Source organism: Mustela nivalis (assembly GCF_964662115.1).
Source record: "Mustela nivalis genome assembly, chromosome: 8".
NCBI classification, from domain to species: Eukaryota; Metazoa; Chordata; class Mammalia; order Carnivora; family Mustelidae; genus Mustela; species Mustela nivalis.
Window position 1 is genome coordinate 50,486,721 of NC_139027.1, and position 21,370 is coordinate 50,508,090.

A 21,370-nucleotide genomic window follows, 5' to 3' on the forward strand; every position below is an offset into this window, starting at 1 on the left:
GGCGACTGCGGGGCGCCACTTTCCCTGGCCTCCAGGGGGCGGACGCGGAGGCGCCAGCGCGGTCTCAGTCTGCGGGAAGGGGCTGCACCTAGAGGGTCGGGGGGGCGCGGCCTCCACCCGGAATCCTAGCCCAGTTCTGGGCCTGCAGTCGTTCTACCACCGCCACCCGCACCCCTCCCCGCACTGCCGCACGTTCATGCCCCGCAGGGCCGCTTCAGCCTCTCAAGTTCACAGCCCGCCTAATCGCACGAGGAGCCTCCTCCAGGCCAGGCCCTCCGGCTCGGGGCTGGGCACCCCTGTAAAATGGCCAGCAAGAGTCCCGAATGCGGGGTATGTCCCTTCAGGGCTCTGGGAACTCATCGCTCTCAGCTTTACGGGAACTACACTCTGGGAGCACCGCAGTGGCTCCTCCAAGTGATATAAAAACCTCTTCTCCCTTTCTAGACTCAGGACGACTCCAGCTGGTTCCCCTTCCTCTGAGCTTTCGGGGTCCACCTGCTTTTACAGGTCTGTGTTACCTGGATGTCTGCACCCACTCACGCTCCACTTTTCCCAGGGTCCATTGCACTTACTCTCAACTTCTGAAAGAGGACTGAGACTACTACATTTGTCTTTCAGCTTTCTGCTTAAGTTCATTCTAGCTTATCTGTGAACTCAGGCCACAGAAAGACCCCGACCTCAAGACAATGGTTGGTTTGACCTTCACTGCCCATCTTTGATACCCACCGACCTTTGTCCTACCCTTCCCTTATACAAACCTGGAAGTATTTTTGGCACTTTGAAGACCGTCTTTGACACATTAGTCGGCTGTCTTCCCGGGGTTGGCCTCCCTGAAATCAATTCCTCTCCGGTTTCACCACCGCTCCTCTCTCTGCCTTTGGATTTTGTCAGCGGTGAATGGCCAACCCTGGTCTGTTTGGGACCCTCTGAGTCAAGTGTCTTTGCTCCCTTGTGCCCCGGCCACGCTTCAGGGTCACGTAATGAGCTGACTCTGATCCAGACCTGTACTTCAGAAAACCCACATTTCCGGTTTTTTTCAAGGAGAGAGGGAAGATAAGAATCTTAACGAGGAGACCCTTCAGAATCTAGTGACGGTGGGAGTAACCTCCAACAACTCGGACCGAGTCCTCACAAGGCTCTTCTGTCTCCGAGGATAGACAGCAAAGTTGCCTTTCAAGGCTTCAGAAAAAAAAAAAAAAATACGTTTTGCTTGCTGGTGCTGTGTGGGCTATCATATCAACACCAAAACACCTTGCAGGGAAGTTTTTTACTGGTCAGCATGGGTGCCCTTATTGCAAACTTTTTGTAATATGTGCAGTTCAGATTGCACTGTGGAACATACTCTAATGACAAATGAAACTGCAAAGAAATCTTAAACATCATTTAGTAGATTTATTGTCAAATGCACAGTATTATTTTGAAATTATTTGATGAAAAGTAGGAGCGGGGAAAAAAAAGTACTTATGTTAATGTTGTTAGGAGCCCCAGTTTTCAGTGTTAAAGAGACCAGGTATAAATTGAAGGAAGGTAAGGGGAAAGTCCATAAAACTGAATTTGAATCGGAAGCCAGAAAATTGTAATGTTTATTGCAACTACTTTTACTATTATACAATGACTCTAAAACCATGTTTCTCTCTTCTGGGTGTGTTGGCTGGTTCTCCAGTACCTATACCTAACGTTTTTAAAGAGTTCTTCCTACAATAATGGCAGCGATTAGAGTATGCCCTGTGAAAATTTTAAAAAGGAAATCTGCTTTAAAAAAAAAAAAAAAAAAAGAGGGGCACCTGGGTGGCTCAGTCGGTTAAGAGGCTGCCAGATTCCCAGGATCCTGGGATCGAGTTTGCATCGGGCTCCCTGCTCTGCAGAGAGCCTGCTGCTTCCTCTCCCTCTACCTGCCGCTCTGCCTACTTCTGCTTTCTATCTCTCTGTCAAATAAGTAAATAAAATCTTTAAGAAAAAAAAATTTAAAAAATCTCCTTTATAACAGAGTTGGAGGCCCTCAGGGTGAGCTCTCATGCCCTATTACTTATCAGTTAGAGATGCAAGGGGAGAGAACCACCTTGCACAGGGATACTGCTTTATTATTCCAGCAGGAGGAAGAAAGGCTTTTCTCCTGCCTTGGTAACAGCCCAGCCAATGAGAGACAGCAAGAACTCAGCCAATGAAAAGCCATTGGCCCTACAAGGTTGTTGCTGGAACTTTCATGGCCGCTCTACTTTGAACTCCCAGTCTACTCACTCTAGTAGGCTTTCTGTGTATAACTTCCCAACTTCCCCTTTTCCTCTAGAAAAGAGCATTCCTCTCTTCTGTGGGGATGACTTACCTGATGTTCTGTAGAAGAGTGCATCCTCTGGGTGGTGATTCTCTGCTATTCCCAAATTAACCCATTTTTGCTGGCAAAATAACTGACAGTCTTGTTTTTTAAGGTTAATGTTACTTGGTGATTAGAAGTGGAATGCTAAGAAGACCCCCACCAACTCCAAGGCTGGTAAACAGACATGCCAGCACAGCCACAGAGTCAGCTGGGCACCTACTGCTTTCTGGCTGACCCTGGAGTTTGAGGTAAGTTTTCTCTTGGATTTTGAGCTCTGTACTTTGTGTGGCACTCTCCAGGCTTTATTAGGATGTTTTGAAAGGCCTCGCTGTTTGTTTTTTTGTTATCTGAGAGTGCTCATTTGGCTTTTTGTCAGACTTCTTTTGGAAGTCTGTTGGAGCTGTGCCTGTTGGAGCAGCACTAGGCTTCCATCAGACTCCTGTTTAGAACCAGACTGTTCCTACTGGAACTGGGTTGACCTTTAGTCTGATTCCTTTTGGAATTGGGCTGTTTCTGATGCAGCTGTGCTGTTCCGGATTTTTTCTCTTTGCCCTAGACAAAAACCTCTACAAAATGGGATTGCAGTTATCAAAATGCTCTGAGGGTTTGCCACCCCCACTGTCCCCTATTCCCCCCACCTCTGGCATGCCCTTACTGGGACTCTGGCTGGTTTTATGTTTAAAAACTATGGTCGCTCTGCCTGCACATTTATAACTAAATGGACTGACTTCACTAAAAGTAATTAAGAACAACAATGGCCATAATGGGGAACTTCTGATCTCTCTAAACCTAGTTTACTCAAAATTAAATTAGAATGCTCCTTAAGAAAAAAAGAATGGGATACCTATTTTAAATGTTATCGTTAGAGTAGGCAGTTAATTAGAAGTGAGCTGGAAGCAAGGATGGTGATAAAAAGGCTACACATTAGAAGCCTAGGGGCACAACATCGCACATTAGAAGGCTGGGGACGCCACAACCCAACTTTGTGCTTTCCAAAACCAACAGGCCAAGAGTCACGGGTGCAAAGCAAGCCCTCTCCTCTTCCACCTCTGTCCTTGGGTAACCTACAGCTTCATTGTCCTATAGTTACATCACGGTTAACCCCACCACTATAGGGGAAGACAGCCATGACAGTTCCAGCAGGAACCTCGTAGGGCCAAACACTACCCTTCCCAACCGATTGAAGGCATCCCTTTAGATGATTTGAAACAACTTCAGTCAGAGACTGCCCTAGCTGTGACCAATAACCTATGCAAACATAAAAAGAAAAAGACGCCCTGAATCCCTGTGCAGTTGCCTCCTCTGGGCCTGCCCACACTCCCTTCTTGACAGTGTACTATCCTTCATAAACAGCTTTGTACCTGCTATCTTCTTTGAGCGTGGATCCTCACGTACCTTCTGTGGGGAATCCAAACACTGAGACCTCCATTCATATAACACAGACTCTCCAACAAGGTCGCAGTACCTTAAGGCATCCAGATACTTTCAGATCTAGCCTTTCCTAAACCTAGCTGTTCTAAAAGGACCTGTTTGGAAACAGCCCCCAAGGACAGCATGGTTTACCTGGACTAGGAGAAAGTCTGGAAAATCTTCCTTTTCTAACAAAGATGATTATCTGCCAAACCACCCCCCCACCCCCCCACACACAGTCTTTTTTTTTTTTTTTTTTAAGATTTTATTTATTTATTTGAGAGAGAGAGAAGAGCACAAGTAGGGGGAAAGGCAGAGGCAGAGGAAGAAACGCCTCCGCACTGAGCGGGTGCCTGCTGTGGGGTCCATCCCAGGACCCTGAGACCATGACCTGAGCTGAAGGCAGTTGCTTTTAACTGACTGAGTCACCCAGGTGCCCCTGCCAGTCTTATTTTAAGCAGTAATATTTCAGGGACAACACAACCCATAAAATCCTTTATAACTGGACAGTGATTCCCAAATTTGTCTGCATATAGGAGTCACTGGGGAATGACAAAAACACTGATGCCTGTGTCCCACAGGCCTGGACTTAGGAATTTTTGGATAAAATTTTTGTTCAAGGTACTTAAACTGAAAAAGAGAGAGAGAGAGAGGAAAAGAATTCACCCATTTCTCCCCACCTCCATTTCACCACTAATCTGTTCTTTGTATCTGTGTTTGTTTTGTTTCTTGTTTGTTTTTGTTTTAGATTTCACATATAAGAGAGATTATACCGTGTTTATCTTCTCTGTCTGACTTTATTTCACATAGCATAATGTCCTTGAGGTCCATTCATGATGTTGCAAATAAAAAGATTTCATTCTTTTATTTTGTGGTTGAATAATATTTATCCATTTGTTTATCTATGGATATTTAGGTTGTTACCATATCTTAGCTATTATAAATAACGTTGCAGTGCTGCAGATATCTTTTCAAGTTGGTATTTTTGTTTTCTTTGCATAAATACCCAGAAGGGAATTACTGGATCATATGGTAGTTCTATTTTTAATTTTTTGAGGAACCTCCATATTCCTTTCCATAGTGGTTGCACCAATTTGCATTCCTACCAGCAGTGCACAGGGTTCTCTTTTCTCCACATTCTCACTCTTGTTATTAACACCTGCTGTTTCTTGTCTTTTGATGATAGTCATTCTAACAGGTGTGAGGTGATAACTCATGTGGTTTTGATTTGCATTTCCCTGATGATTAATGATACAGAGCATCTTTCCTTATATCTGTGGGCCATCTATACATCTTCTTTAGAAAAATGCCTATTCAGCTCTCCTAGCCATTTTAAAATTAGATTGTTTTGTTTGGGGGGGTTTTGTTTTGTTTTGTTTATTGCTTTTTGTTTTTTTTGTTTTGTTTTGTTTGTTTTGCTATTGAGTTGTATGAGTTCTTCATACATTTTGGATATTAACCCCTTATCAAATATATGAAGGGCAACTATTTTCTCCCACTCACTAGGTTGCCTTTACATTTTGTTGGTAGTTTTCTTTGCTGTGTAGAAGCTTCTTTGTTTGATGTAGTCCTAGCTGTTGTGTTTTTGTCTTTGGCTTTTCAAGTTTTTATTTTAATTCCAGTTAGTTAACATACTGTGTTATATTAGTTTCAGGTATACAATATAGTGATCTAATACTTTCATACATCCCCCACTGCTCATAGTGACAAGTGTCCTCCTTGATCCCCATTGCCTATGTAACTCATTCCTGTCCCACCTCCCCTCTGGTAACCATCTGTTTGTTCTCTACAGTTTGAATCTGTTTCTTGATCTCTTTTTCTCCTTTCCCTTTGTTCATTTGTTTTGTTTCTTAAATTCCACATGTGAGTGAAATCATATGGTATTTGTCTTTCTCAGACTTATTTCACTTAGAATTATACTCTCTAGCTCCTCCCAGTTCATTGCAAATGGTGAGATTTCATTCCATTGTGTATATATACCGCATTTTTTTATCCATTCACCAATCAATGGACATTCGGGCTGGCTTCATATTTTGGCTGTTTTAATAATGTTGCTATAAACATGAAGGTGTGTATATCCCTTTGAATTAGTGCTTTTATGTTCTTTGGGTAAATACCCTATTTAATGCAATTGCTGGATCATAGGGTAGTTCTATCTTTAGCTTTTGGGGGACTGTCCATACCTTTTTCCACAGTGACTGTGCCCGTTTGCATTCCTAACCAGCAGTACACAAGAGCACCTTTTTCTCCACATTGTTGCCAATACCTTTTGTTCCTGTGTTGTTGACTGTAGACATTCTGATAGGTGTGAAGTGAAAACTCATTGTGATTTTGATGTGCATTTCCCTGATCATGAGTGATGTTGAGCATCTGTTCATGTGTCTGTTGGCCATCTGCATATCCTCTTTGGAGGAATGTCTGTGCATGTCTTCTGCCCATTTTTAAAATAGATTATTTGGTTTTGGGTATTGAGTTTTATAAGTTCATTATGAATTTTGGATATTAACCCTTTATCAGATATGTCATTTGCAAATAACTTATCTCATTCCATAGGTTGTCTTTTAGTTTTGTTGATTGTTTCCTTTGCTGTGCAGAAGCTTTTTATTTTTATGTGATCCTAATAGTTTATTTTTGCTTTTGTTTTCCTTGCCTCAGGAAACATCTAGAAAAAGTTGCTATGGCCAGTGTTGAAGAGTTTACTGCCTATGTTCTCTTCTAGGATTTTTATGGTTTCAGGTCTCACATTTAGGTCTTTCATCCATTTTGAACTTCTTTTTGTGTATGCAGTAAGAAAGTGGTCTGGTTTCTTTTGTATGTTGCTGTCCAGTTTTCCTAAGACTACTTATTGAAGAGGCTATCTTTCTCCAATTGGATATTCTTTCCTGCTTTGTTGAAGGTTTGCTCTGTTTATTGCCAACAATCCATGGTGATATCTTTTTTTTTTTTTAAAGACTTCTGCTTGCTTCTGCATATTCAAGTGTCTGAGGTACAGAATACAGAAGTAGCATATTTAATAATATTATTAACCCTCATATTCACAGCAGACTTTAACTGTAAAAACTGTTTTTAGTAACATATTTTATAGAAGGAAATTTGTATCTTCATCAAATGTCAAAGATCCTCCATCTTCTACCACTAAAAATAGTTGGCAGTCCATGGCAATAATTTTGTCAAGCTTTATGTTTCAATTTTTTTGTCTCAAAAGTAGAAGAGACAATGCTCTTGAAGTATTTTTACGAAGTCTGTTGTTTTGTAACTTGATTCGTAAGAACAGAAAGGGTTTAGGATGTCTCATTTTACTCTGAAACTTTCTCTTTTTATTCGTAGTCTATATTTAGTTATATCTGGGTCAAAGTTTTTTCAGCATGGATGTTCTTTACATAATTTTAGAGTTTTCCACCTCGTGAACTTTTGGGGTGGCAAAGTTGATGTTCTTGTAAGTTATCCTTGCAAGATGTGAAGAATTCCCAAAAGGGACTTTTTCTTGAAAGACTCAAAGCTAAATAAAATTAAATAGCAAAAGTTAAATAAAGTCCTAAACATTAGTTTGTTTAATGTTATGAATGCTAAAATGTCAAGTAAGTCTACAATGATTAAAATTCTAATATAATCTCTTTTTTTTTCTTAGTACATTTAGGTATCATTTAAGGATCTATTTACTGGGGTGCCTGGGTGGCTCAGTGGGTTAAAACCTCTGCCTTCGGCTCAGGTCATGATCACAGGGTCCTGGGATCAAGCCCCGCATCGGGCTCTCTGCTCAGTGGGGAGCCTGCTTCCCCCTCTCTCTCTCCCTGCCTCTCTGCCTACTTGTGATTTCTCTCTGTCAAATAAATAAATAAATAAATAAATATTTTTTAAAAAGAATCTATTTACTTTTTTTTTTTTAAAGATTTTATTTGTCAGAGAGAGAGAGAAAGGGAGAGAGAGCGAGCACAGGCAGACAGAATGGCAGGCAGAGGCAGAGGGAGAAGCAGGCTCCCCACCGAGCAAGGAGCTGGATATGGAACTCGATCCCAGGACGCTGGGATCATGACCTGAACCAAAGGCAGCTGCTTAAGCAACCGAGCCACCCAGGCGTCCCAAGAATCTATTTACTTTTGAATAAAGAATACACTGACGTGGCTTTGAAAAGTCAAAATAATACAAAAAGGTATGCTCTGTGTATATTCACTTCCACACCAACCCCCCTCTCTGTCCTCTATAGTTAACTACTTTTATAATTTATTGGAGATTTTTCTAGTATTTAATATATGAGTGTAAGAAAATCTAAGTGTGTGTATGTGTGTGTGTGTATATATATATATATATATATATATATATATAATTTCCCCTTTTTATTGTATAAAACGTAACAGTATACACTTTTTTCCAGTTCTTCACTTTGCCTTTTCATTCAATTTTCACATCAGTATATAGAGAAATTTTCATTCACTTTTACAGCTTCATATACACTGAAGTATAATGAAGTACCACAGTGTATTTAACCAGCCCCCTCTTTCAAAAGCAAAAAACAGGTAAGACTATACCCAACTACATAGTCAATTAATCTTTGACAAAGCAGGAAAGAATATCCAATGTGAAAAAGGTAGTCTGTCCCTTCTCCCTCTCACTTTGCTCCTCCCTCCCATTCCTTCGCTTGTACTCTCTCTATGTCAAATAAATAAATAAAGACTTTCAGAAAAAAAAAAAAAAGGAGCTTATTTGCTAGAAACTGCTGAAGAAGTAATCAACTCAGTCTTCATACGTGATATTTGCTGTTGGAGTGGGAATTTACAGATAAACAAGAGCCGGGAGGAGGCTAGAATAAACCATGGGATGATAGATTCACATTGCCAACATCAACATGTTCTCATTTAGCTTAATATAGATCCAGAGAGATGAATAGACAAATAATTACAGATACTGTTTACATATATTTCCAAGCTCTGTCCTCTGAGAGGGTCAAGAAGCGTCTGCTTCTTAGGTATTCAGTAGAGATGAGCATACCCAGTGCCCACATCTTCATTTCTCATTCCATTCTCCTAGAAAAAGAACCAGGGCTCCTTGGAAAATGGCTGATTCTAAAACTGGGGTAGGAAATAGCCTGGAGCAACTTGTAGTGCCTGAAAGGAAAAAAAAAATGCTTAAAAAATAAAAACACATAAAATGAGAGGAATATGTCAAAGAGACATAAGACACAACTGAAAGTGCTCCTAGTGGCCAAAGCAGGGCAAATTGAGCAATAATACCAAGTAGTATTGGATTATAATCCAAAGTATAAAATAATTATCTGTGAGTCCACATGCCATAAATAAATGGTTAAATACATAAAAGTATACATGGAGGAGAATAGACAAATCTCCCATATAGAAGAATGCCAAGCAACTTATGTAGATCCTTCAAGGGAGTAGTTATGTTCCATCTTTATGCTTTACCTCAAGATGGCGGGGCATAACTCCCCACTTCTTATGTGTGGGCCAGGTGTACTTAATTCTTTCCAAATTGTATGGTATGTAAAGGGGTAAAAAAGTAACATTATAGTGGATAGACCTGACAAAAATTACCTCAACATCAACACTGATGAATCATGTTGATACCATGTACCTGGGATATGATGTGATAGGAATGTTGCTTTATACCATGTACCGTGGATATGATGTGATAGGAATGTCGCTTTACTCTGTGGTCTTCCTCTTCAAAACCCATAATCCCATATAATCAGGAGAAAGACATTAGACAAACCCAAATTGAGGACATTCTACCAAATACTTGAACAATACTCCTCAAAAATGACAAGGTTATCAAAAACATTGAAAGCCTGAGTAACTGTCATTGTCAAAAGGACACTAAGGAGATGTAGTAACTAAATGTAATATGGGATCCTGAAAAAGAATATTAAGTGAAAACTAAAGAAATCTGAATGAAGTGTTGACTTTAGGAAATAGTAATAATTTGCTCACTAGTTGTGAGCAAATGTTCCACATTAATGCAAAATATTGAAAATAGGGGAAGCTGGATGTGAACTTCACATCCCATAGTTTTTCTGTAAATCTAAAACGATTCTAAAAAAATAATGATCCACTTATTAACCCATAGTTTCCTTTAAACAGTTACCTGAATTTAGGTAGATATGTTCTTATGTCTGATCCAATGTATCCAAAAAAGGACACCTGGGTGGCTCAGTCAGTTGAGCTGCTGGGTCAGGTCATGATATCAGGGTCATGGGATTGAGCCCTGAGACAGCCTACATGCTCAGCAGGGGAGTCTACTTGAGGTTCTCTCCCTCTCCCTTTGCGCTTCCCCCTGTTCATTCTCTCTCTCTCAATCTCTCTCAAATAAATAAACCTTTTTTAAAAAATGCATCCAAAAATTTAGATGGATTAATGAAAGGATAGAGGGCTGACTATGTGGATAGACATATATTAAAGCAATAATAGTAGTTGTCGATAGTAAAATCTAGGGGGTCAACTCAGCAATTCCACTCGTAGGTATCTACCTAAGAGAAATGGAAACCTGTGTCTGTACAATGACTTGTTTGCAAACATTCATAGCAGCATTATTCACAATAGCCCAAGCTTGAAGCAATTTCAGTGTCCAGCAACTGGTGAATGGATAGACTAAATGTGGCAGATCCACACAATGGAATACTACTCAGCAAAGAAAAGGAACAAAGTGTTGATACATGCTACAACATAGGTGAACCTCATGAAAGCAGCCAGACACAAATAACTAGATCTTTTATGATTCTATTTTTGTAAAATTTTTAGAAAGACTGAAACAAAAGAGACAGAATGCAAGTCAATGGTTAATCAAGACCAAGAATGGAAGCAAGAATTAGCTGCAAATAGGCATGAGGGAACTATTTGGGGGTGATAGAAGTGTTCTAAAATGATTGTGAAGATCATTACACAACTATATTTTATACTTTTTGCTCTTAAATTTGAATTTTTAATCCATTCTGAATTAGTTTGTATATGGTATGAAGTAAAGGTCCAACGTTTTTTGCCTGTGGATATCCTGTTTTCTTAAAATACTTTCTTGAGCAGGTCGACCTTTTCCTCATTGACCTGTCAAAAATTAATTGACCAGAGATGTGAGGATTTATTTCTGCATTTACTATTTTATTCTGTTGATCTATATGTCTATCCTAATGCCAGTTCTATACTGTTTTTGTGACTATAGTTTTTAGTAAGTTTTTGAAATTGGGAATTGTGAGTTCTTCAGATTTGTGTGTTTTTCTTTTCAAGATTGTTTTGGCTATTCAGAGTCCTTTGAAATTTCATAGAAATTTTAGGATGAGCTTTAACTTTTTGGGAAAGAAAAAAGACCAAATAAATACCATTGGGATTTTGATAGGGATTGCATTGAATCTGTATATTTCCAATCTATGAACATGGGATATTTTTGCATTTACTTGGGTATCCTTGAACTTCTTTCAGTGATGTTTTATAGCTTTTAGTACATAAGTCTTGTGTTTTCTTAGTTAACTTTACTCCTGAGCATTTTCTTTTGGTGCTATTTTAAATGGAATTATTTTCTTAATTTTCTTTTTGGAAATTCTCATTTCTTTTTGCTAGTAGTATATAGAAATACAACTGATTTTTATGTGTTAATTTTGTATCCTGCAACTCCGCTGAATTCAGTTATTAACTATACCATATGTGTATATGCACGCACGCGCACGTGTGTGTGTGTGTGTGTGTGTGTGTGTGTGAAAACAGAGAGAAAGGAGGGCATTTTGTATCCATAAATAGACAATACCTATTTTTTAATGACCTAAAGAACATTTACAAAAATCATCATGTACATAATGATCTCATAAATCTCCAAAATTCTCTTAACACAATGTAATAAAATGATTTTCTTTAAAAAATCACTTTAAATTCCTAAACCACATTTCCAAATAACTCAGTTCAAAGAAGAAATATAAGTCCATTCATGAAATAATAATACTGAGAACATGACTTTATACACCAATGGAACTGTGCTCCAAGGAAAATTTATAATCACTAAATATTTTATTAGAAAGCAAAAAAGAAAAGAAATGAATCAAGTGTCTGCAAAAACCAGAAATCCATTCAGACAAGATAAAACAGAAAAAAATAGGGCGCCTGGGTGGCTCAGTGGGTTAAGCTTCTGCCTTCGGCTCAGGGGCTCAGGTCATGATCACAGTGTGCTGGGATCGAGTCCCGCATTAGGCTCTTTGCTCAGCAGGGAGCCTGTTTCCTTCTCTCTCTCTCTCTGCCTGCCTCTCTGCCTACTTGTGATCTCTTTCTCTGTTACATAAAGAAATAAAATCTAAACAAATAAACAAAAAACAAAAAAAGTATTTTTGATTTGATTTATAGCCCTGGAAGATCAAGCTGAAAAACAGGTCCAAAAAGGGCAGAAACCCCAGGTGGTTCGGGGGTTGCTTTCTGAACCAGGTAACAGAAACCAATGAATCAGTTACAGGATAATTCAGCTACAGCTGTTTTAGGTCTTGCCATTTTGCTTAAGATTTAGTTTCCATGGAGAGAGCATCAAATTAACCTAAGTCAGGTTTCATGTCTTTTTTTTTTTTTTTTTAATCTAGAAAAGTTCTGTGCATCTTCACTGATGGTTTCAGATGGCCGATAGGGAAGGGTTAGGTCCACAGCAAAAACTGAGGTAGTTTATCAGAACAAGGGGCAATAGATTCAGAGTAATAAAACAACAAATTGTCCATTCCACACTTTTAGAAGCTAGATATCTGTGAGTCTGTTCACTATAGCATTTATCTATAGTACCAAAAATCATAAGCACTCAATATTAGCTGAACAGTTAAGTAAAATACAGCACATTTATGATGCAGCCATTACTAATCGTGTTTTGGATCAATATTTAAAGCCTGAGAAACTCGCTATGGAAAAATTGAGTATAAACTATATAGAGTCTATGGATTAAGTTTAGTTCTAAAAGTTTTATTTAGGCACATAACCAACACCTGAAGAGAATGCGCAAAAATGTGATGGGTGTGTGTCTACATCCTAATACCCGATGTCATATGACCTTATTTGGAAAAGAGATCTTTGTAGATGTAGAAGTAATTATATTAATGATCTTGAGAGGAGATCATCCTTGATTATCCCCATGGGTCCTAAATCCAGTGACCCAGTGTCCTTGTGGGAGGCAGAAGAGAAGATACAAACTGCAGAGAAGGCCACGGCCATAGGAAGACAGAGATAAAAGTAGCCATAAGCCAAGGAATGTCTAAAACCACCAGAAGCTGAAAGAGGCAAGAAGTGAATCTCTTCTAGAGCCTTCGACAAGAATGTAGCCTTCCCGACACCTTGATTTTAGACTTTTGCTCACCATAACTGTGAGAGACTAAATTTGTTGTTTTAAGCCACCCAGTTTGTGGTAACTTCAAACTGGGTGGCTTAAAACAACAGAAATCTATTTCACACACACATACACACACGAAAAACAGCAATCTCACTGTAGATAGAAGGATAGAGCCAATATATGAAGTTTATTTTCCCAAAATTGCCATATTTTCCCGCAACAAAACTTATTGTTTAAGAATATGTCTCTTAAAAAGGCTAGCAAATTTAATGTCAGACAAAATAAAATTTAAGCAAGAAGAATTAAATGTGCGCATATTCTCACAGGCAATTCTGGGTGAGAATGCTAACCGCTGTGACTCAGGAAGCCCCTCCAGCGGTGTCTCCTGTTGGCTGGCTTGCTTTGAATGCCCCAGCTCTTGAAGGTTCTACCCCCTCCCTGAGGTACCGGTGTCCCCTTTCCCTCCAATCTGGGAGTTTGGCTTTACCCCATTTCACTTTTACAAATGACCCACATCAGTACCTGTTTTCCTAACGGAAGGAAATCTGAAGAGGATTTTTGCTTTTAGGACCTAGTCATTGCTTCTTTATGCCATTTCGGCTTAGGAAAGGGGTTCTAGGAATGCACGGACTATACTTTCGGAAATTAGGGAATCTATTCCCCTCTCCCACCTCCTTCCTTTGCTTTGGTGTCCTGGCTGGGTGGACTGGTGTGGGACTGGGTCTCCGTCCTCTGCTGCCCCGGATGACTTGGTTCGCGCCCCGGATGACTGACCCCAGCACTCAGCATCCCCGATCCCCCACTTGTCAGGGAAGGGGGAATCAGACATTTACAGAGTGGGGTTGTCACGGGCCTTTCAAGTTCTCATAACCCGTGGAGGGCTAATGAGTAAAAAACGACAGAAAGTCCCGCGCTGCCCTGCGAGTTCCGCTGCCGCTCGTGGTGACTGTTTTCTGTTCTCCAAGGGCTGAGGTGAGAGTTCAAGTCTTTCGTTTTTGTTGGTAGGGGTAGGAGTTGGGGGTGGATGGAAGGCCGGGCTGCGAAAACACAGGCCACCTTATTTTTGGAAATCGGGCCGCAAAAGGTGTTGTCCTCGGTATTCTCGCTCCCCAGTATCCCCAGATCACCCAACAAAGCGGGCGCCATCCACCCGAGCGGATTCTGGAAAGGGGGGCTCTTTTGGGAGGCGCGGCAATGCGGAGATCCGCTGCAACAGCTCCGGGACCCCAGGCGGGGTTTACGCCCAAGCTGCACAGCCGCCACCAGGTGGCGCCAAAGTGCAGCCGAGACCCGGGGGATTGGCGTCGCGCTGCCCCACTCTGGAGAAGCTGGAGAAGCCTGAGGATCAGACTCTGCGTGCTCTCTGGAGAAGGGGCCCTGCCCTTTGCCCCCTTCGTAACCCTAGTTAGGGATGTGAGGTCCAAAAGTGTAGGGGCACCTGGGTGGCTCAGTGGGTTAAGCCGCTGCCTTTGGCTCGGGTCATGATCTCGGGGTCCTGGGATCGAGTCCCACATGGGTCTCTCTGCTCAGCAGGGAGCCTGCTTCCCTCTCTCTCTCTCTGCCTGCCTCTCTGCCTACTTGTGATCTCTCTCTGTCAAATAAATAAATAAAATCTTAAAAAAAAAAAAAAGTGCAGGTTCTCTGGGGTGGACGGACAGGCCGACTGGAGAGGTGTCAAGACTGTATCAGGACTGGAGGACCTGAGAATGGGAAGTTTTCACGGAGGTGGGCGGGAGAGGGTGGGAGAGTACTAGTGGACTTGGGGTCCCAAGCCAGGAAGTGAGGGAGACAGGCTGCGAAGATAATGTCTGCATAGGTATGCCCTGGCAGGTGACAGGCCTGGGGGAGAAGATGATCTCTAGGGATGCCATAGTGGGCAGGAAAGGACCACAGAGCATTCAGAAGACCTTCCCTTAATGCTACAAAGTACCCTCTCCCTATCCCCCCACCCCCACCCACGTCTTAGATGCATCCTGCTGTGGGAAGGTGGGAAAGGGGAAACCCCAAATGACTGGTAAATTTCTGAAAAAAACAGAAATAGCTGAGTTTGCCTGGAAGTAACTAGTATTTGTGGGTGGCTGATGGGTTTTATTGTTTTTATGGCCATTGCGAGTAATAGGTACTCAAAAAAGAGGACAAGTTTTGTCACGGAAAAATAAAGTTACATTTTGTTTTGCCAAATCTAGATCTTAGCCTGTAACATGCAGATCAGCTACAAATATTCCTAAAAATTGATTGCATAAAAGAAACCTTGAAAAATCCCCCAAAGCAGAAATTGTACGGAGGATATTCTGTAGCTACATTGTAACCAATAAATATGTCAAAGCAAAACAAGAAAACCCAGCCACTTGGACATCACAAAAGGAGGAGAAATTATTTTAAACAGCACTAGAGTCATAGCAAAATTGGGAGATGAGAATACCAGAATCTTTAGGAAAAGAATAAATAAGAAAACAGAATATCAGTGCTCAGGTATATGGACAAAGCTGTGTTTTCAGCTATAAACTCGTAGCTTTAAATGCTTTTGTAAGCTGGCACAAAGAGAATTTAATTTACTGACTACTCCACTTAGAATTTTAGAGAAACAAAAGCCTTAAAAAAAAAAAAGATTTTTATTTATTTATCTGAGAGGGAGACACAGAGATTGAGCATAAGCCTGGGGGGAGGAGCAGAGGGAAAGGGAGAGGCAGACTCTGTGGGTAAGGAGCCCAATGCGGAGCTCAATCCCAGGACTCCAGGATCATGACCTGAGCTAAAGGCAGACGCTTAACTGACTGAGCCACCCAGACATCCCCCAAAACAACAAATCCTTAAGATAGGAGTAAATAAATAAGTGCAGAGATGAGTTAATTAGAAAAAAGAGTAGAGCTAGTTATTTTTAAAAAAATGAGTAGACAGAGGCGCCTGGGTGGCTCAGTGGGTTAATGCCTCTGCCTTCAGCTCAGGTCATGATCTTGGGGTCCTGGGATCGAGCCCCGCATCGGGTTCTCTGCTCAGTGGGGAGCCTGCTTCCTCCTCTCTCTCTGCCTGCCTCTCTGCCTACTTGGATCTCTGTCAAATAAATAAATAAAATCTTCTTAAAAAATGAGTAGACAATTTACACTAAGAGAAAATGCAAAATATACATCTCTTACTTATCTTGTCCTTCAGAAAGTCCTTAGCTGTCCCCCTGTCTGAGCGGTGAGCCCTACTTTCCTTCCAATTTGTCTACTGTGCCCCTCTAAGGAGAGTCACTATACACCCTTCTTCATAGGTTAGAGCCCAGTGCCATAAGATCTGACATAATCTTCAAAATCCTGAAGTTCCCACCCCTACATAGCCAGGGCGAGATTGGGAACATCCCTTTTGAGGATGATAGCTAGTTGATAGGAGTCACTGACCAGTTGTGAAGTGCTTATACCTGTGTGTATAGTGCGTGTACAAGGGTAAGGCTGTGCATAGGTATGTGTGTTCAGATACGGGTATACAAGGGTGGCGTGTGTGTACAAGTGTAGGAATGTGTGTACAAGTATAGTATGGATATACAAGTGTGGGTCTGTATAAGTGTGGGTGGGTGTGCAAATGCAGGGATATGTTGTTTTCTTTCAATCTTTGAATTATTCTGAATTGTTGAATCCAGATGGTCTCGAAGCATCCATTCTCAACCCAGAAGTACATTTAAAAAAATATATTTTATTTATTTATTTAACACAGAGAACGACACAGCAAGAGAGGGAACACAAGCAAGGGGAGTGGGAGAGGGAGAAGCAGGCTCCCCACTGAGCAAGGAGCCCAGTGTGGGACTTGATCCCGGGACCCCAGGATCATGACCCGAGCTGAATGCAGATGCTTAACCGACTGAGCCACCTAGGCATTCCCAGAAGTACATTTTTTATATTCTCTGCAACTACTGATAGACATTATTATAAACTGAGGGTTTCAATGAATTCAAAGTGTGCACCCCAAAGGAAAAACCAGAGGGAACTACTTTGATTTTCTTATCCACCTGTATAAATCATCTGTAATATCAGCATCATATACCGGTGACTCAGTGCAAAACAGTCATTATCTCAGTTAATCTTTCATTATGGAGGACGTGCTATTATTCCCATCAAGAGATAGCTAGGGGGCCACCTGGGTGGCTCAGTGGGTTAAAGCCTCTGCCTTCAGCTCAGGTCATGATCCCAGGATCCTGGGATCGAGTCCCACATCGGGCTCTCTGCTGAGAGCCCGCTTCCCTCTCTCTCTGCCTGCCTCTCTGCCTACTTGTGATCTGTCTCTCTATCAAATAAATAAACAAATAATCTTAAAAAAAAAGAGAGAGAGAGAGATAGCTAGAGCTAAGAAGGGATACAGGTGTGTGCCCTGCATTACACACCTATCCCAGTGCTGACCTGCAGTGAGGTTTGTGACTCCCAAGATACCGGTCTTACCATTTTGCTATAAAAAGCATAGTAAGGTTTCTTTTATAATAAAAGTATGTTTAAGTTATTTTTATATTATTTTTTCTCCAATGCTTTGAAAAGTATTTTTTCTTCATTCTTGTTATGTGCATATAAAAAATACTATGTCTGTCTGCCTTGGTCTTTTTCAGCCCTAGGTGTGACCTGACACTGTGTTGTGATATGACCTCTGTAAGGTGGCCGCAGAATCTGGAGGTTTTTCACTTGCGTCAAGTCCAGACCCCTTCTTGCCCTGCCATAATCTGCCCCAGTGGGAAGACCTCCTTGTTCTCATAATCCTTTGGTCTCTAGTCTGGCCTCAGAATCTGCTTTTCATCATTCTGGTCTGCTGCTTCTCACAAATGAGCAAACATGGCCCCGGCCAGCATTAGAACACCACAGCTGCTAATACAAAGTGCTTCTTCTGTACTTGAGTCCTCTTCAAGATATAACATGTAGGGGCACCTGGGTGGCTCAGTGGGTTAAGCTTCTGCCTTCAGCTCAGGTCATGGTCTCTGGCGGGGTCTTGGGATCAAGCCCCGCATCAAGCCCCGCATCGGGCTCTCTGCTCAGCAGGGAGCCTGCTTCTCCCCCACCCCCACCTCTCTGACTACTTGTGATTTCTCTGTGTCAAATAAATAAATAAAATATTTTTTAAAAAGACATAATATGTAAAATGCCTACCTTATACTGTTATTGAAATTTATTTTTTCACAGGGTTTGTTTTGATTTATTAATACTGTAAGGTTTTCCCGATTTGCCACATCATCCATTTTCCCCCCATTTTGCTGTTCAATCTTAAGCAAAATCCGTGGGCTCCCTACACCTTGCTAAATTCGAGCATTGGGAGAGCATCCCAAGGGTGAGAAGACTAAAATTCCTAAAAGTGCCTTGGTGTCCCTAAGGTTTGCTAGACCTGGCTCTATCTGGCTACAATTATTATCAGCAATTTCTCTGAGCTGTGGCGTACGTTCGCAGTGGTTTTTGCCTTTCCTTTTTGTTCAGTGTTGTGTGGGCGTTTTGCTGGAAAGTTGAAAGGAGTTGCTTTGAGGACTGTTAGCCAGAACATCCTCTCAAAACACAGTTGGGCTGAATCCGACAAAGTCCTGTGGAACAGCCAGATACTGAACTTGGAGGTTCCCGGAGTGGGCACCGGGGGCAGTGGAAACCTTCCCTCTCTGTCCATCCCTTGCCACCATGCTTGCTTCTCACCCTCTTTAGGAACGCAAGGGAGGTCTGGCGAGATACAAGTGTCTGTGGCTCTGGAAAAGACTCACAGGAGTGTTGCCCTGGAGGAAAAAAGCCAGAAAGGTGATCTTGACTGCTTCAGAAAATTCTGCCCCCTTAGGTTCAGTCAAGGCTGAGGGGGAGGGGGAGGGGGAGTCTCCTTGTGGCTCCTTCTCTTCCATGGTGGTCTTACTGACCAGGGCTCCCTCGGGTCTGTGCTCCTGAGACCACGGTGCTCCTGAGACCGTGCTGAGACCACAGCAGGGTGATAGCCCCACCTCACAAAGGTCTCCACAGCTGCTCTCTCATGAAGTCTCAGGCATTTGGGAACTTCTGCTGTTGTAGTACGAGCTAGAGAGAGGGTGCGACCTGCCTCGGCACTCGGAGACCCCACTCCGAAGGTTGGGGGTCACCACTGTGGCGGCCTCTCCCTCACGATCATCATCTCCCGATAGCCAAGTGTTCCAGCCCCTGACACGTTTGTAGTGTTTTTCCCCCTCTGTATTTGGCAGTTGAGGGAAATGACCCCAAAGAGTTACATTCACTTAACAGACCCCTTATGTCTGAAGGATGAAGGGGAATGAGGGTGAAGGGGTGGGGATCGCAGTGGAGGGAGGGAGGAGGAGCCAGCATCAAAGACAGCCAAGGTGGCTGCAGTTTGGACAGAGATGGGGGAGTGGTACCACGTAAGGTGAGGAGTTGAGGGTCTTTATCATGATAGCAATGAAGAGCCATTCAAGGCTTTGAAACAGATTAGTGATAGAACGTGATCTGTGTTCTAAAACAAACCGATCTGTGCTACGATTGCAGCAGGATAAGCGCGGTCTTAATAGGGTATAGCTAGGGTCTATGTGTGAGGGGATGGCAGGACGAGGGTGTTGGCCACGGGCTCGGAGAGCAGACCTATTTAGAATCTGTGAGCAAGGAGCGAAAGATGCACCTACAGCTCAAGGGTGAAGTCACACTCACCCTTCTGAGCCCACTCACACCTCCATTCACACTTGCACTCCACCTTCGCCGGCCACTTGGTACTTGGTGGAATGCATGGATACCAACAGAAGCCCACGCCCTGCCATTTTTTCTCTGTCAGTATTCTCAGAGGGAAAGTTTTCTCTGTCACTCATCTCAGAAGGAAAACTCGCCCTTGGTACCTTTGGATAAGGAGATGAACTTCGGACAGGAGAGCTGAGAAGCGTGAGCTCCCAAGGCGTGGGTCACTGGAGCTCAACGAAGCTGTGACTTCATCTCACCAGGCCCTCCCTGAGAACTCTAGAGAAAGGCTTGCCAGCTACTCCCCTGCAGACCTGGCTCCCTGGGTCCTGGTCCCTGGAGAGGTTGCACCAGAGTGCCATGGTGACAGTGGTCACATGAGAGACGGAGGCCCCCACCTCCATGCCCCAAGGACTCAGTGCACCACAGGTGGAAGGAGGTTTGGGAGCAGGAACCCCTGGGCTTTCAGACAGGGCCTCTTAATTGTCTTGAGGATAGACACAGCTGAGGTGTGGTGTTTCTGACTTCAGCCCTCCACAGAGGGCTAGTGTAGCCCAGGCTGAGCAAAAGCATGCGGGAGGGGGGAGCTCCAGGCCTAAGGGGAGGAAAAACCAGAAGCCATAAAAGAAGGAACAGATGCTGAGAGAGAGGGGTAACTGCTGGCCTCCAGGCAAAATCAAAAGTAAGGAAATGCTCAAAGAAATGACAGGATCGGGGTCCATGGGAAGGTTGCAGGAACCAACCTGAAGGCGCTCCCAAAGCTGGAAGAATTTGAGCAGTAAAATAATGTAGTATCGCATTGTTACCCAAAACATAAAATAAAGATCGATGTAAGTGAGTAAATGGTGTGTGTGTGGGGGGGAATCTTCCTTTTCCCCAAATTTCATTTAATGTAGGTAGATATTCAACGAATTCACCCAGGTCATGAAAAACAAGGAAAACAGGGGCACCTGGGTGGCTCAGTGGGTTAAAGCCTCTGCCTTCGGCTCAGGTCATGATCCCAGGGTCCTGGGATTGAGTCCAACATCGGGCTCTCTGCTCAGCAGGGAATCTGCTTCCCTTCCTCTCTCTGCCTGCCTTCCTGCCTACTTGTGTTCTCTGTCTGTCAAATAAAAAAAGTAAATAAATAAATAAATAAAATAAAAAAATAAAAAAAAACAAGGAAAAAAGGAAAGCCTGAAATGCTGCCGCAGGCTGGAGATCCTGAATTGGATCCTGGAGGAAAAAGAGGACGTTAATGGAAAAGTCCAGTAAAATCTGAATGATGTCTAGAGTTTATTTAGCAGAAGTGTCCCCATATTTGGTTTTTAGTTTTGGCAATGTATCATGTGTCGACCTTAATAAAGAGGTAAACTGAGGAAAATTCAAACTGCCAGAAACTGGGTTTAGTCGGAAATAGCGGAGGAATTGCATTTTGGGAAATGCGTGTTATAGCAAGCTACAGGTGGGTCTTCTGAGGGTTTGGGGCAGCCGATTTATGGGTGAGGAGTGCAAAGATGGGGGATGTCCAGCCAGAGTCCAAGCAGTAAGGTCACTGGCTTGGGAAAGGGGAGATCTTCTTGGCAGATGTTCATTGGTCAGAGAGAAGTCTGTCTTCTGTAAATTGGGCATTTATGGGCAAACTGTAGAGTGCAAACACTCTACAGTTCTTTTTTTTTTTCCTTTTTTTCTTAAGATTTTATTTATTTGAGAGAGAGAGAGATAGCAACAGAGATAGCAAGAG

At 42.4% G+C, this 21,370-nt stretch overlaps 1 long non-coding RNA gene across 2 annotated transcripts; it reads left to right on the plus strand.

Moving 5' to 3' along the window:
• Positions 1-61: 61 nt before the first annotated feature.
• Positions 62-18,090, plus strand: LOC309871215. Of its 2 annotated transcripts, none has more exons than XR_014315083.1 (3): positions 62-298; positions 2,427-2,562; positions 17,583-18,090. It is a non-coding gene; the product is annotated as an uncharacterized lncRNA (long non-coding RNA). The 2 variants fall into 2 exon arrangements; XR_014315084.1 differs by lacking the exon at positions 62-298 and adding an exon at positions 348-507 and having other exon boundaries at positions 17,583-17,929.
• Positions 18,091-21,370: the final 3,280 nt, after the last annotated feature.